Consider the following 16357-nt stretch of genomic DNA (forward strand, 5'->3'; position numbering starts at 1 on the left):
TGGTTTTTACAAAAACGCAGTTAGAGTCGTCTTTGGTCACTCTGACTTCTCTGACTGTAGTCCATTCAATCTGTTTCTTTTTGTGCCGTTGTACAGTGCTCTTTCATTCTTTTTCAGACGAACTGGCGTATCAGACTCGCAAGTCGCTTACGTCTCTTCGTTAGGTATTACCATTTTTAAAATTGGTCGTTACGTCTATGTGTGCAGTGTATTGCTAGGCTCCCTATAATCCATGGATTGCCACGTGATGCCAAAAATGAACATTTATTTATAAATTCGAGCAAACTAACTATTTCAACATTATTAAGCTGTCTAGAGTATGAAATTGGCACAATGAAAATTATCGAACTCAAAATCGCGATATTTCCTAGTTTACGTAAATGGATGAACTACTTTTCTTCCCTTCTGTATCTAGTAAAGTGATTTGTTTCTGTTTTACGCCAGTATCATCGAACTCCAGTTGTGGAAGGGGGTAGCGAACGGTGTTTCCGGTTCTCTAAAGGTATAGCCATGTTAATATTAAAAATGTTAGTAAAATAAAATGATGTCCCTGTATATATCTTAATGCAATCTATCATCTGATATCTTCTTGTACCCCGAACTCTTTTCCCGTTTACCATTCCTTCCAGTGCATCCTTCAGTAGGCAGTTTCTTCTGAGCCAGTGAGCCAGTCAATTCCTTTTCCTCTTTCAGATCAGTTTCAGCATCATTCTTTCTTCACCCATTCTTTCCAATCCAGCTTCATTTCTTATTCTGTCTGTCCACTTCATACGTTCCATTCTTCTGCATATCAACATTGCAAATGCTTCTGTTCACTTCTCTGCACTTCGTCGTAATGTCCATGTTTCTGCATCATACAATCCCAAACTCCATTGAAAGTACTTCACTAGTCTCTTCCTTAGTTCTTTTTTCCAAGGGTCCGCAGAAGATGCTCCTTTTTCTATTAAAAGGTTCCTTGGCCATTCCTATCCTCCTTTTGACATCCTGGCTGCAACTCATGTAACTGTTTATGGTACACCCTAAGTATTTGAAGCTGTTCATTTGCTCCACTGCCTCATTTAGAATTCGCAAGCATGTCTTCTGTATTTTTCTTCCTGTGATCATTTCCTTCATCTTATTTGCATTTTTTTCATCCCATACTGCTCACAGCTGTCATTTAGCTCCAGTAGCATATCCTTTAGTATCATTTCCTCAGCAAATCTTAGGCACTTTATTCTTCTTCCTCCTACTATCACTCCTTCTATGTTCTGAAAACAGTTCTTTACTAAATCCTCCAAGTAGAAGTTGAACAGGGTAGCTGATAAAGCGGATCCTTGACGTACTCCTCTCCCAATTTCACTCGTTGTTTCGTATAAAAAGATTACTGAACAGTTTTCTTTTATCTATATTGTGAGAAGGAAATAGGCCAAAATTAAACGCACTCACGTCACAAAGCGTTTCTGCAGATTCTACATTCTTCCTGGTTCTTTGGTGTGCAGCTAGATACAGTATATAGCATATTTATGTTGATGAAATCTTGGAAATGTCACTGCAAATTTTGCCATCCAGCATCATCAGTAATAATTTAGAAAACACATTTACTTATTTTATAGCTACCATCTCCGTCGTTGGTATAAAATATTGAATTTGCTACTCCATTTTATTTAATTCCTTGACTAACATGTCTTTTGCATCATTTTCATGAAGCTGTTTTACTGGTTTACAAAATCGTATAGGGAGAGGCCTTGTATTCTTATAAAATTTTTGTGGCAAATTACTATAGTAGGCATGCGTTTCTAAAGGTACTGAACATATCAGAAACATATCTGTATTATCGTAATGGCTTGACTCGCCTAGTATATTGAATTTCTGTTTATAACGACTTCCCCTCCATTACTGTCGCAACCCCACTTAAATACAATATTCAGTTCATCTCCACATGTAATAACCCTTTCAAGTGTTTCTTGTTGTACCAACGCCAACCTATTTATTGTATGGTCAAAAATGGTTTGCAATTTTATTTCGGCTGGAATATCAGTTATTTCAACTTTTCCTTGAAGTGGATCACAAGCCTTATTTGCTTCCTACAGCTTGTCGTAGGAAATATTACTGCTCCTGATTTTAGAACCCATTCGTGTATTCATATATTAACGCTTAATCAACTTATTTTCCACAAAATAAGAGAAAGCTTCCTCCGGTATACAAGGTGTAGGGGGGAAATGGTGATTCATTTGCTTTCTTACATTTGGAAGCTCTAGGATGGTTAGTTTCTGTTACTTGGCCTAAAGCAATAGCTGCAAGCCTTTTTTCTGACAATCGAAGAGAGTCCTGTGTTGCGAATGATAATTATTCTTGTGTAGAAAATTTCTCTGTAAGAGAACGAACAAATTTCTTACCTTTTCTTATGATTTTCTGGATGTACCAATACCAGAAGATAGTAAATGAGATTTTTAAACTCAAAATTGTTTTTGCAATTAATTTATAAACTTTTTAGGGAACTTCAGACTTTCCTGCAACCAGTTACAATACATTTTTTTCCATTCCTTAATTAACTCACCCCTGTAACTCTAAACTGTTTTCTTGAAACAAATTAATACGTCCTGTAAGCATTTCTGTATACTAAATTTATTTTGTACATAATCACCTAAATCTTAGCGTTGGCACATTATGTCTAATTGGTCCATTCTCGTCATTGTCGGCAGAAACCGTTGTTTCTACCCTGAAATAAAATAGATTTTTCTTCAAAGGCGCAAAGATCGACAAATCTGAAAATAAGCACTGTGAACATCAAGAGTTTACCTACATTTTCATATGAAAAGTGTACCACTTGCTGACACGTGTGATAGTTAATTGAATATGGTACATTCAGTTTCGTTTATACTGTAAACAAGTCTGTATATACGGGCGGATTTAACTATTTTACATTCCCTTAAATTGAACAAAAATTGTACGAATATAAAGTACATGCCTGTGAGTAACACATCCATTTCAACGTAATACAATATAGCACTTGAATAGCTTTCGCAACGTATCCACACTTCACATGCTAAAACCAAGTCTGGTGCGCAGTTGATGCAGCCTTATCTGTAAGCCCACTTAATGTCTCTCCAAGCCGCTGTATCCTACTGCAATCTTAATTTCTTTTTTAATCAACTGTCTGAACCTCACAAGTGATACCAAGAAGGCAACACTGAGGAGGCAAGTAGGGCAAGAGATAATGTGATAGAATGGCCAGTTCCTCTCCCACTTTCCTTGAAGTATTTGGCATATGGATGTTTATTCAAACTATAAACATAGAAATGGTCGATTTTGTGAAGATCGGTAAATTGAGATTTTTCCTGCTAGATTGAGCATCTGGCCCACTGCACTGTGGACCGGTCTGCATAGGAACTTTCTGTACACATGCGAGTGAGGGAATATATTTTATTCACTGACAATATTATTCTTCGTGTTTTTAATCACATTACTGACGTAAATATTACATTATTTCTGGAATTTGATGGAGCACTCAACAGAGTTAGAATTGAAACCTGCCTTCGAAGGAAGAAATGTTTATTTTTTTGTTGTGAGCTTAGGGAATTATTTCAGTTGATGTGGTACTAAGTTTATAAAGTGTTGTAATACATTATATTGTCACTGCAAACGAATTTGCCGACTACACTTCGATTCAGAACCCTTAGTTATGTACTATTTGCATGTTTCGGTTCTTTCCGAAGATGTTACGCTTGTGCATCTGAGGGATCATTTTTTGCGGAACGTATAAAAAATATGAGCTGCTTTAACTGAAAAATAAGTATAAATAAACGACTTAATGTTTTAACATGTAAATAAAAAAATTGACGTTTCTGTGTTTTCCCCACAATCACTTTCGTCTTTTTTCATACTTGATATGTGGGTCATCTTAATTCATTAAGAGTGGGAATACGTGATAATTAATTGCTTAATATTTACGTTTACAAAAAAAAAAAAAAAAGACAGTAAGTTATATTGCCCATATAGATTAATTATTAACATATTTGCACCTTTTTTATATTTCTTGTCGTAAAATAAAATAACTTAGAAAATATAACTTAATGTATTACCACAGTCTAGTATATAGTCACGAAGCTCAATACGTAGCGAATATGCATCCATAGATAGTTGATAACCACTAGGATCGCTACTATCGCCTCATCACATACAATGCGAAATAGTACCGGCACAGTCTATTGTTCCTAGTACCCTCAACATCTACGTTTCGTGACTGTATATACTATATATACTAGACTGTGATATTACTATATACTATGCATTGTACTTTATTGGTCTGGTCGACCTGGTTGGCGAGTTGGTATAGCGCTGTCCTTCCATGCCCAAGGTTGCGGGTTCGATTCCGGGCCAGGTCGATGGCATTTAAGTGTGCTTAAATGTGGCAGGCTCATGTCAGTAGATTTACTGGCATGTAAAAAAACTCCTGCGGGACAAAATTCCGGCACATTCGACGACGCTGATATAACCTCTGCAGTTGCGAGCGTCGTTAAATAAAACATAACATTTATTGGTCTGTCTTCATCAGACATTGCAGTTTCATATTATTCTCAACAATTGAAATAGGAATTATAAACCGTTATGGCTGATTCGTCATCACATCTCCCTCATGCCGTTCGGAACAGTTCGGCTTCAGTATTCGTGGCGGACATATTAATATCTCTATTTACAGTATGTAGCCTTGAGCCTTGCGATATAGATAATAAATAAGTAATGTCCAACTAATATATATATATATGTATATAAAAGTTAGATATTTACAGTTAATAACATACTAAATTTTCACATAAAATATTGGCTGCGATCAGTATGTTCTAAATTTAAAAGATATAGCAACAATGAGTATGAATTATTCCTGACTGCATGATGCAATGAGGAAGGTGGTAATGGATAACCAACTTCCCAAAGCGGAAAAAGTAAACTGGTGTGATTCTGTCTTCCGGTGACATTTGCATTAAAAGTAAATAAATAAATAAATAGAAGTAACCTATAGGTAAATGAGAAGTACTGTGCTGTTGATATCAGTTATTTTTACTTCATTCACATACAGTATACATACTTTAAGGAAATGGAATGATTTTACTGGACATTATGATATTTTGGTACTACTGTAAAGTAGTGTGTTGAGCGTCCTCGTCTCCTTGTGTGATTCAAAGCGCGGACGCTCGGTGGGTGATATTTCAGTGAATGGTGAAGTGTTAACTTAATACATATGATACAAATATAACGTAATATGTGCGTGGTGAAAAATTGGAAAATACAGAGCTTCCAAGGAATTTCTTCGCGAGTTGAGAGGTTAGTTTAATGTTTATAATTATTATAAAACATACTGTATGTGGCTCCTATTTAAAAAAATTGTCAAATCTTCCGTCGACATATTACCACACAAATATTACACAGTACGACAGATGTTCGATATATAGAGGAGATACTTCAAAATACTCATTTTTCCCTGTATGACATTGATTTCTATGTAGAATTTACGCTGGAAACTTTGATAGTAAATGAATCGCTGTATGAAATAAGAGCTTCAGTCCACATTTTATCGAATATGAGTTCTGCAATGCTTGGAAAAAGTGGCATAAGTAATTTGCCAGAAAAATTTTTTATTAGTTTATTGATAACTTACTGAACATCTGCTCGCTTGGGAAAAAAGACATAAGTATTTCTCCCATTAGAATAATTCATACAGAAGAAAATCAGATCGACTTAAACCAGTGTGAAGACAGTTTTTTCCTTCTCCTTTAAAATTAACTTTTTTGACTTGTGCCAATTTTCCCTAGCACTACAGAGTTATTGTTGAAAATTGGTATGTTACTCATGGTTACATCGATCTGTGGTGGAAGGTAGTCAGTCGCATATGTCTATACAAAAATTCGAGTTCCTAGTTTAAGTGACATGTGCAGAAATGACCTCAGTCCAGGACTGAAGTCCTTTTTGCATATAACTCGGCATATATTACAGACTTTAAAAATTATATTGCAGTGCGTGTCGAGTGAAAGTGAGAAAATTTATCGAAAAATTATTTCATTCATTTATTATCATAATTCACTGTTCTTTTAAATTGACTGAGAATATTGGAAATTGCTGCAAATGAATGACTTTTCCATTGAAATGTGTCATATAAAACAGTTTTTGTCTCTAAAAGGAAGCAAAGAGAACAAAATTGTATTAAACTTTTTTCTTTGAAATATCTCAAAGAATAATACACTGAAATTAATGATATTACTTTACGTTCATCGTCTTGTAAATCTTATAGCATAGGTTATTGTTCTTGTCTCAAGATACTCTTATGCACAGTAGGCTAACTAGAATCGATGTTCACCTTTCGCTTGCAAGGTGTAGTAACTGGAAACAGTTTTTCGAAACAAACCGACTCGGAAGTACATTGTTAGGTTAGCACTCAAAGTTTTATTAACTTAATAATAATAATAATAATAATAATAATAATAATAATAATAATAATAATAATAATAGTAATAATAATAATAATAATAATAATAATAATAATAATAATAATAATAATAATAATGCCATGTATTGTGGGTCCCTATCACCACGGCATGGCGCGTCCTCAGGTTGCGAATAGAGGAGACGGCCTCCAGATATGGAGGGTAGCTGCGAATATATTGAATAAGCAGTCGTGGACAGCCGATAAGGGGTGGTGTTCCAACTTGGGGGTTGGGCGAAGGGCTAACAACCCATCACCGTAAAAAAACAGCTTGTTACGAATCCCTGCAATAAGCATCGGAATAGGACTGATTCTCTGGCACGACCACAGCAAAGGAATAAGGTTTTGAGATTTGGTACTTGAAACGTAACTAGTCTTTATAGAACAGGAGGAGTAACATTAGTAGCTAAAGAACTAGCTAGATATAGAATAGACTTCGTGGGAGTACAAGAGGTTAGGTTAGATGGGAATGGCATATCACAAATAGGAGATTACTTGTTTTATTATGGGGAAGGAAACAATAATCACCAATTAGGAACAGGATTCTTTGTTCCTAAAAGTAAAGCGATCGGTTTGGAAGTAAATCCCGAAAAGACAAAGTATTTGATTATGTCTCGTGACCAGAATATTGTACGAAATGGAAATATAAAAATTGGAGATTTATTCTTCGAAGGGGTGGAAAAATTCAAATATCTTGGAGTAACAGTAACAAATATAAATGACACTCGGGAGGAAATTAAACGCAGAATAAATATGGGAAATGCGTGTTATTATTCGGTTGAGAAGCTTTTATCATCTAGTCTACTGTCAAAAAATCTGAAAGTTAGAATTTATAAAACAGTTATATTACCGGTTGTTCTGTATGGTTGTGAAACTTGGACTCTCACTCTGAGAGAGGAACATAGGTTAAGGGTGTTTGAGAATAAGGTGCTTAGGAAAATATTTGGGGCTAAGCGGGATGAAGTTACAGGAGAATGGAGAAAGTTACACAACGCAGAACTGCACGCATTGTATTCTTCACTTGACATAATTAGGAACATAAAATCCAGACGTTTGAGATGGGCAGGGCATGTAGCACGTATGGGCGAATCCAGAAATGCATATAGAGTGTTAGTTGGGAGACCGGAGGGAAAAAGACCTTTGAGGAGACCGAGACGTAGATGGGAGGATAATATTAAAATGGATTTGAGGGAGGTGGGATATGATGATAAGAGACTGGATTAATCTTGCACAGGATAGGGACCGATGGCGGGCTTATGTGAGGGCGGCAATGAACCTTCGGGTTCCTTAAAAGCCATTAGTAAGTAAGCCATTAGTAGGCCTAAGAAGTAAGGTAATGATGATGATGATAATAATAATAATAATAATAATAATAATAATAATGGTAGTAATATAATAATAATAATAATAATAATAATATTATTATTATTATTATTATTATTATTATTATTATTATTATTATTATTAGTGGAGCAAATGAGAGTGATAGGGAATACAATTTTGTTTTCTAATCCTATCGTCTAAAATATTTATATGACAAGACAGTTTTTATGATAATGCATATTACATTTATTAGACATAAACATAAAAAGAACATGATGCCTGCAATAAACAAAATTTTAAAAAGACCAAACATAAAAAGGGTGGGTTTATGGAATATAGTTATACTATATGGAATACCCATTTTTTTAAATTTAGTGGGTTATTTACGACGCTGTATCAACATCTAGGTTATTTAGCGTCTGAATGATATGAAGATGATAATTCCGGTGAAATGAGTCCGTTGTCCAGCACCGAAAATTACCCAGTATTTGCTCGTATTGGGTTGAGGAAAAACCCCGGAAGAAACTCAACCAGGTAACTTGCCCCGACCAGGATTCGAACCCGAGCCATTTAGTTTCGCGGCCAGACGCGCTGACCGTTACTCCACAGGTGTCGGAATATCCATGACAAAATCATTAAAAATAATATCACTGATTAACGTTACAACTTCTTTAGTGTGTTAATTATTACAAAAATTACCTGGTTGACTGGTTTCGAAGTGGTGTCCATCACTAGGCTTCGGGCAATGACGGAGATCACGTCAAAACTAGTCAAGCAAGTATTTTTTTGTAATATTAACACAGTAAAGAAGTTACAACGTTAATCGGTGATTATATTGTTAAAAGAATTTATCAAAGAATTAAGTAAAAAATATTATTATAAAATTACAAATTATATGGATATGATTCCTATTCTGCGCACTGTTCATGGAGGCCACATCTCACACTGAATACCTCATTATCCAAGCGTTTCCCCTGGTATCTTCAAACAATTAACTCCCACAAAATATATGTACAGTTTGTATTACTGTCTTGTGGTTTGGAATGTAGGCTTCCAAACTTTTCGTCACAAGATTCTTTTAACTTTACTTCACGATGGTTAGGATTTGTTGCGAGGGCTCCATAGCTTTCTGCTTCCTGATGTATTCCATAACAGAGAGCTGCAGATTGAGGTTTAGAACCGGTTTAGATTCGACCGGTCAGAGATTCAACCGGCTAATTTGAACATCCGACCGAATATTTGATTTTCAAGCTGTTACCCCTAACTGTATTGTAGACTAGACAGAACACTAGGTGCACTTAATCATATAAGAAAATGACATTTTTCGAGTACACAATCAGGGTAACAATTGAAGGAAATTTACTTTGTCTTATTGAAGAAATGTGTTTGCAAGTACTCCTACAGTTGATTCGACACTATAACACATGTCCTTTTATTATTTTGAACATGCAATAACTTCATAAGTATCGTTTATAGGTATTTTAAGCTTTGAGTCTTACAATTAGAAGTTGCTTATAAATGTGTTAATAGTATAGTTTTACATGGAACAAGACGTGCATAAGCCATGCATATTTTTCTTACCAATAAACGCTACATAGCTGGCGTTTTATTGTACCGGTGTTAAACAGTATGTCATAACTCCATCATTTTATTACGTCGTAACCTTTTCTCATCACATATCGACTAAATCTCGTTCGATTTGTATTACCCGAAAATCGATAGTACATAGGTGCTTACTGTTTACGTAACATATCGCGGATGGATTAGAGCACATATCTCACACACAAAGAAATGAGAAGTGGGGAAAAAAATACGATCTCCAAATTGCGAAAATACAGAAAAATTAAGTACCATATAGGTCTACAGTACTTTAATACGTCATTGTGTATATCAATAAATGTCATGCATAATAGGTAGGCATTATATTAATAAGTCATAAGAATAAACATTTAAAAAATCCATGGCGATACAACCCTGAAGGGCCAACACCGACCAGCCGGCTGCTGGCCTCACGCTCACATGCCGACGCAGAGGTGGACGATCATCCAGCCAGACTGGAGGTATCGTGTGGTTAGCACGATGATCCTCCCAGCCGTTATAGCAGGTTTGCGAAACCGAATTTTCGCTACCTATCGTAGTTCCCCAAGTGCCTCACGATGCTGGGTGGCCACCGGTCCCATACACTGGCCGAAATTTCATGAGAAAACTTATTCCTCCATGAGGATTCGAACCAGCGCGCATTCCGTAACGCGAGTCCTAAGCAGGCTGCCTTAGACCGCGGACAACCATAAGAATACTCAGCTCATATTTTACAATATCGTAAACGAATGTTTTGATCATAAGTAGGACGAGATATATGCGGTACTTATTCTGGCTAAAAGGGCAAAAGAAGATATTGTAGATTGTATAGTCAACTGCCCGAAGACGGGTCTGATACCAAGAAGACGCCACTTATAAAGTAACTAGGTCAAGTGATGATGGGGTAGAGTGGCCAGTTTCTTCTCCCCCTGCATTGCATGCATTGCCGACTAGCTACATATTACACAAGTCACACTTCAGATATAAAGCTAAAATGTCTAAATAGGGGAGACTAGGGCAAAGTGGAATGGATTTTGATATCATCTAATCCTGTCTTTGTGTTTAGTTTTATCACAAAGTTTTTATACACAAACTAAACGTAAGACATCTGTCAACATTCAAACACAAAAATAATCTTATAATGAATGAAGACAACAAAGTAATTAGAAAAATAAGAGGACCCTTTAATTTTCCACTTTACCCTCACCAAGAGGGCATAGTGGAAACTCGGAGAGGGCAAAGTGGAAATTACATAACACACTATATAAATGAAAATATTGTTTAAGATGCCTGAAACATAAAATAATTGTTCATATTTAAAACATTTTCAAGCACTGCAGGTGTCACATAGGCTAGCCTACATAGTCTGGAGATTAATATCACCACAAAGTTAATGAGTCCAGTCTTTGCATTTACAACACATGATCTAGTCTTCCGATGGTGAGTCAGAATATTGCTCTCCACAGCCCAAACAGAAAACATCTTGCTAGGCGTGTGGTTTAGTGTACTGGCGGCATCGTCTTACCGGCCTTCGTTGTCACTCCTTTGCCGCCAGGTTTCCCACCTGCTTCTCGCGGACTGCCTTCTTAAATGGAAATGTCAGTATTTCAGTTTTCTGACAACGTCGTTTTCGGCTTGTTTCACCAGTCTGAAGCAGTACGCCTAGGCTTACTTTGGGGAGTGAAGCAATATCTTCTGGTGTCACATGAGGCTGCACATTCGATGTTCCACAATTTACTGGATTGAAAGGCATCTATCTGTGTATTCTCCTGCTTCATTGGGAGACCTATCTTCGCAAAGAATAGCTTATCAATGGAACTACTAGGCTGTACTGACAATAATGGACAGAAGATGGAGCAAAATCATCTTCTGTGAATACGTTGCGTCCATATGGAAAAATTTCAGTCCTTGAGAATCCGATAGTGATTTTCGGAAGCACGAACGATTTCTCAAAGTCTTCACGGATCAGACCTGCCACACCTTATTCACCGATGTGTCTTCCTGGATAGTTCTTCTGGAATTTGTCTACTGCAACTTCAAAATGCGTCTTGAATGGCTTGTGAGCTGCAACATCGACAGACTACAGCTTGTGTGTTGTGTGTCAAGGAACTGACAAGATTATGATCCCAAATTCTGAAGCAAATTCAAGAGCTTGCAATGACTGGTGAGAAGTATGATCGTCAAGAACCAACAACACTGGCTTTTCTTTGTTAGGTCTGACAATTTCTGTAAAAGTTTCAACCAGTGCAAAAAATTATCTGCATTGATCCAGCCAGACTCGGAGCACCAATTGAAGCAGGATCGCGGGATAACTTTCGGCGTTGGACCTCAGACTCATTTCTCCATCATTAATTCACATATCAATGATAACATCATTATTGCTACCATATCCCGGGTTCAGTTCATGGTGCAGTGTGCTGTACATGTACAATACGGCCGTTCGGCAACCCAATCATTCACAGAACAGGAGTGGTAAGCACAATAAGCCTCAGGCTACAGTGTAAGCCTTCGGGTCCCTCCTCCGTAGAACAGGAAAAAAACGTAAACTATAAGCCAAATGCATTAACTATCTTGCAATTGCATATTAGAAGGAAATCCAGACTCTATGAGTGAATTCCAAACTACATGGGCAAAGTGGAAAGTTCACTCTTTCAGTTTCCACTTTGCCCTCCACGTGAGTTGCAGGTTAGATGTGGTTGTATCTTGTCAAATAAATTTTTAGAAAAAAAAAATAGCCATCACAACTTCTTCCCAACACTTGTAACTGTGCTTTAAACATTAATAATAAAATCAGATGTTATATACATGACGATGCCTACAGATTACTTACCATAAACAAATAATTTCTTGCAGCTCGTTTCATTGTAATCACAATTCCACCATGTACAGCGATACTAGCGCTGTGCGGTTAAGTAGAAACATACATACTACCCATAAGCTTTGAATATTATACTGAATAGTGCTGCTCTCTGCTGTTGTAAGAGCATAACAACGATTTTCCACTTTGCCCTCCCCTTCCACTTTGCCCTCGGCTCCCCTAATGGTTATTGAAAGAGACACGTTTTCTGTCAATTTATTTCAAATAGAAGGTATGTTTTCTTTATACTGAAGAAAATATCATTTAGCCACTTATGATATTAAAGTCCTAAATTTACAGTTACAAGCACTGAGATTTCCACTCGCACCAGAGCCCTGCTTTCTTATATTCATGAATACTTGACACATTTTGTAACTTCTTTGGTGTAGTTTTTGCAGAGAATTATAAGAAAATTTGATTCAAAGTATCTGTCACCATTATTTTTAATTATTCAAGTTAGAGGCAAGTGCATTTAGTAACGAAGTCAAGCGTGTTTTAATCCATTCTCTGCCCCAAGAGGACAGGGAAGGATATATTAAAAAAAGAAAGGCATGACGCATTCATTTTTCCCAAATTCGAACACAGAATATATAATATGGTCACCGTATTCATAGATCTAGGCCTAATTAAAATTAAGTCAATACTTCATTTCTTCCCCATGTGCGAAGACTTCGACGTGATATTAAAACTTGTAGTTCAGAACTTACAAATCCACCTGCTTCAAATCTTCTTTTACAATTTCAGCAACAATTCGTATATATTGCTTTGTGAATCTGTATTTTGTTTTAAAATTCTGATCGTTGAATTTAAATGGATAAAAACGAGTTTTCTAGCTCTCTTTATTTCTATAGTCATAATTATTTATACCATCAAAGCTTTCAATGCCCTCTGTATTTATTAAATAATCGTTTAATTCTATCATTTCGATTGTATAACTTTCTTTACAGAAGATATTTAGCTCAGTTTTCGAAAAAAAAAAAAAAAAAAAAAAAAAAGTAGGGAAACAAACGGTCAGCTGTTTACAGAGTCGGCCATCTTGTCTTTCTGTGCAAGACTTACACTAGGTTGTGTAACGATTATAATATGTAATTGTACACCTCTTATATATGGAATAGCTTATATGTAGTTTATTAGTTACGTTTTACGTTCCAACGGTGTATAAGTCCTGTGTAACCTTCATACTGTAGGTTACATAATTTATTAGTAAAATGAAAATGTATAACTACTCGTAAAAAGAAGTTGTTATTCATATAGAATGCTTTTTAACTACTGTAAGTAGACATGCATTATTATTTCACTGAGAAGTCATTTGTAATAAGATGGAATTTAAGTTTTAAGAAAGAATATAATTTTTAGCAAAAGAAAATGTACTTTCAGCTTTCTGCTCGCTGTAGTTTCACACTGCATGTTGTTCTTGAAGATAGGTAATTGAAATATCTGGAAGACTCAATGACGTGATCTGCCTCAACTGCTTTATTTGAAAGCACATTTGAAGCGCACCAAGACAACCTACGAACAGTCAGACAATTCACAACGTATTTGTGATGTAGAATGGGAAAATGGGCCTCTTGTTGCCAAAGTGAATTTTACAAGAGAGCTGAAAAACGAAGTTAATCAAAATTAAATTATTTTGTTTTTTATTTTAGTTTCTTACAACTAGGCATAAAGATGTAACAATAATACAATTTAACTAAATATATGTTCAAATGACAAATATAGTTAGGATTATGTGAGTTGAACTTTAACATCTTTTCTCAAAACACGTTTTTCCTATTGGAATTCAGAATGTTACATCCTTGTCGATTTTTTAGGTTGTTGGGTCAATTTTGTATTAAAATGGGTACACTTTCATCCTTTCCAAGAAGAATTGAAAAAGTCAACTGAATTTTTCCGACAATAGGTTCCTTTTCCCTTTCCGCATCTCATTTGTTATGTAATTTATACAGTGCAAATCTGTAAAAAGTTTTTCTAGCCAGAAAAGAGATTTTATTCTATTGTTGTAAGACCATTTTTTCCAAAGCGCACCTGCCACGTTATGATGCTAACTGAAACATAAGGAAGAAGTTACGATAGTGGCAGGAGATGGAAGAACCAAATAGTGATGACTTGCTGGTATTCCAAAACCGCCTAGTATTTCATATCCCCTCTTTTAGTCTAATAATAATAATAATAATAATAATAATAATAATAATAATAATAATGCAGTGATAATGTATTCTCATATAAGGCTAATATAAAATGTTTTGTTTTGTTGCAGGTAAGCGACCCCTCCATGTGTCCAGCTCTGTCGACGTCGACTGTAAGGTAAGTTTTTTTAAGTGTTGACTGGGTACGTCCCTGTGGGAAATCTCTTTATAGATGAATGTCTTTTAATGAGTACAATAAACATAGTAATTTAAAAACATATTTCGGATACTCTATCATCGCAGAATATTTAATTCTTCCTTTTCGATGGTAGAAACTACGTACCGTATGAGAAAAGTTTTGACTTATTACTTGATTACCGTAACACGTAACATTCAGAAAACAGCGTCTAACTTTATTACTCTCGTATTATATAGAACGACGTATCTCGTAAATCGAGCCGCAATCTGTACGTTGCAGAATTTCAGAAAATCTATTTGTGAATTTTTTTAGTCAACAGTGTTTATATTCTGGTATTAAAATTGGTGTGAAATTTCCACATTCAGTTGTGAATGAATCTACCGTCGGAGAGATATAGAAATACAGCAGTAAAATCGTCTGTGTAACCTTTTTATCTGGTTAGTTGGTTTGTAATCATTAGAGTAATTGCAATGACCGCAGTTTATAGTGCTAGTGGAAAGTTTTGATCAGTGAAAAGTTTATAGTGTCAGTGAAATGTGTTCTACTCGTATAGAATCAGTGAAATGTGCCTTAGTGCCAGTGCAGTGAGTGAGATAAGAGTGAAGTGAAAGTAGTGAAAGAGTATCAGTACCAAATAGAAGAATGGAGCGTGTGAAATGGTCAGACAGAACAAGAAATGAAGCTGTGTTGGAAAGGGTGGGTGAAGAGAGAAAATAATGCTGAAACTTATCAAAAAAGAAGTAAAAGGATTGGTCGGACCACTGGCTGAGAAGAAACTGCCTACTGAAGGATGCACTGGAAGGAATAGTGAACGGCAGAAGAGTTCGGAGAAGAAGAAAATATCAGGTGATAGACGACATTAAGATAATATGGATCATATGCCGCGACTAAGAGGAAGGCAGGGTGTAGGAAAGATTAGAGACAGCAGGGTTTGCAAAAAATTATGAATGAATGAATGTAGTATAATATAGTATGTATGTATGTATGTATGTATGTATGTATGTATGTATGTATGTATGTATGTATGTATGTATGTACGTGTAGGAACTTTTATTAGAATATTGTGTGCTGGTGGTCTTCTATTTCTATTAGGTTCGGTAGCAGACCATTTGCATGCATAGAAATTCAATGAAACAGCATTTGGTTGGTTTACATCTTCATCCACTCCATCCGAGTCGTAGTCTTGTACTGAATCCGTGTCATGTTCGGAATTATAGTCCAGTTCATTTTCGACTTCACATCCACTCGCATCACTGCCTTCACTTTCATCTACAATACTGTTTACAAAGCGTGGGAAACCAGAATCGAACATGATACACTTTTACGCGCATTAGTAGCCATACTCCACTATGAAAACTCGTTGGTTGTACATTAACAAGGTGCAGATACACAACTGAAGTTGAGGGGTCGAAAAGGATACCACTCAATATTTTAGCTATTACCGGAAAAAATAACGTTACTTGATGGTCAGTGACACAGCTAATGGATTAAGCTTGACAAAAGAAAAAGATACACAAAAGATTTAGAGAAAGAAAGCAATGGTTAAAGAATGTCAGGGGTATACAATTTGCCTAGTAGGCTATCAAAAAAGACCCCACAACTCCGTTTGAGGGTTGAATACAATTACAATTAATGGAAACAATGGAGTGGGATGAGACGAAAAGATTTATTGAAGCATATGAATTGGAAAGTTGTTTGTGGAATATGTTTGACAATAATTATTACAAGAATAAAGATCTGAGAATTCGGGTATTGTCAAAACAAGCTGCGACAGTTATTTGGGGTTTCATTGCGAGAAGGATTTGGAATGTCTACCG

The sequence above is a fragment of the Periplaneta americana genome, chromosome 15, assembly GCF_040183065.1.
Source record: "Periplaneta americana isolate PAMFEO1 chromosome 15, P.americana_PAMFEO1_priV1, whole genome shotgun sequence".
Classification (NCBI taxonomy): domain Eukaryota; kingdom Metazoa; phylum Arthropoda; class Insecta; order Blattodea; family Blattidae; genus Periplaneta; species Periplaneta americana.